Source organism: Lagenorhynchus albirostris, chromosome 1, assembly GCF_949774975.1.
Source record: "Lagenorhynchus albirostris chromosome 1, mLagAlb1.1, whole genome shotgun sequence".
Classification (NCBI taxonomy): Eukaryota; Metazoa; Chordata; class Mammalia; order Artiodactyla; family Delphinidae; genus Lagenorhynchus; species Lagenorhynchus albirostris.
In genome coordinates this window covers 192144840-192146714 of record NC_083095.1, presented here as the reverse complement: position 1 = coordinate 192146714, position 1875 = coordinate 192144840, and the positions used below count along the sequence as shown (strand labels likewise).

The window sequence follows — 1875 nt, the reverse complement described above, 5'->3', positions numbered from 1 at the left end:
ACAATGATACCACTATTCTATAATGATATCATATATTACTTATATATTAATATACTATATAATGATTTTTTTTGTTTCTTACGATCACATCAAGTTTAACTTCTTGAAATTAAGAAATTGATAACAAAGTTATTTTCTACTAATCAATACAAGTTGGTCTACAGACATCACAAGGTGGAGCTTGATCCTACTGAAATTAAGGAGGTGATACACTGAGATTAAACTGAGGGGTAAATCAGTGCACTTAAAGATAATCCGATGACATAGCCTTTAAATCTGTCAATATTTTCCTTGTTATGATGCTGGGAAAGAGAAAGCAAAAAGCGTGAAACTGAAACTTCAGGACTGGGTCAGCAGCCTGAATTTGTACACCACAAACCACGGGGCCGTTATCGATGTGGAAAACCCCATGATCTTCAGCAGGCCTGTCACAGACAGCAGGTTCCTCTCGCAGAAGGCGTGGGTGGCGTCTGCAGCTGCAGCACCCTCTGATTCAGGTTCTTGGACTCATACGTCTTTCTTTGCCACCTTCCCCAGAGCATTCAAGACCTCTCTAGCCGCCCGTCCTCCACTCCACTGTGTGGCAGTCTCCGTGCCTGGAAAGCAGATAGTGCCTACGGGCTGGCGAATCGCCCTTCTGTCCTGTCCTGAGCCCTGAGCCCAGGGGGAAGAAGGAGTGTGGCGGCCCCCGGAGCATTGCTCCTCTCTCGTCGTAGTGCACCGGGTGTAAAGCTTCTGGGGATCCATCCTAGCCCTTTGGCGTAGAACTCACAGATTTTCCTTATTTCTTTATGGACCTCAGCAAGGCGGTCAGCTTTTCAGGCAAGGATGACGCCCATGATGGCGGGCAGCGATCCATCTGGCTTGGCGTCATCCAGGGTCATTGAAATCGGAGCGTCCTCACCTTCGATGATCACACAGCCACGGTAATCCTTCTTCTTCCAAAAGGCCTCCTGTGGTGCCAGGCAACAGGCTTGCACGGAAAAATGTGAAATCCAGGGGTGGTTATTCAACCGAATGATAACACGGTCAATAATAACTTGGTTTTTACTAGTGCAGCCGATTAACTACTTTCTGATGTCTTTTATGTCTACCCTACACTGTATTATCTTTCTCACTTTTGATGTGGTCCCTACACATTTGTTCATCCTTGGTGATCTGGCTGGACATCCTTTCTTAGTTCCCTAATTTGCCTTTCAGAACTTTGCATAGTTCCGTTTTGCCAATTTGGCAGGCTGTTCCCTGTCCTTCATGTCCCATACAGTTTGTTCACCTGCCAAAATTGTTTGTTTAAAGGCCATCCAGCTCTTTGGACTCCTTTCTTCCCAAGTCTTTTTTTGCCAGTGCCCTAAACTTGCTGAAATTTGCTTTCCCAGAACTGATTATTTTTTCCTCATCAGCTTCTTTCCTTTTCCTTAGGAAAGGAATTTTATGTCTTTTTTTTTTATTATTACTTTCACAGAAGTTTCAGTTCTCTTTTAGTTCTTTATGAACTCTACCATTATTGAAAATTGAATTAGAAAGGATCTTTGCCTTCTGATGCATTTTGTAGCAATTAATTATCTCCAGTGGACTTTAAATCTATTTCACAGTTTGTGTGTGACCTATTTTCTACAGCAAGCATCAGGATAGTTAGAAACCTGTCTGATCACCACACTGGAGTATTAGGATGCATGTCCTCATGTACTTCTGTGGTGAATAAAACAAAATAAAGCAGCTGTAAATATGTATTTATACTGTTGGCTTATCTTAAAGACACTACAATAACGTCTTGAAAATTAAAAATTAAATTATCATCATAATCCCAGGAGCCAAAATAATGACTTATTCTTAACACCCGTCGACACACACACACACACACACACACACACACAC

At 42.3% G+C, this 1875-nt stretch overlaps 1 pseudogene; it reads right to left on the bottom strand.

The window, feature by feature from the left end:
- Positions 1–339: 339 nt before the first annotated feature.
- LOC132528901 (amine oxidase [flavin-containing] A-like) lies at positions 340–1170 on the bottom strand (annotated as a pseudogene).
- Positions 1171–1875: the final 705 nt, after the last annotated feature.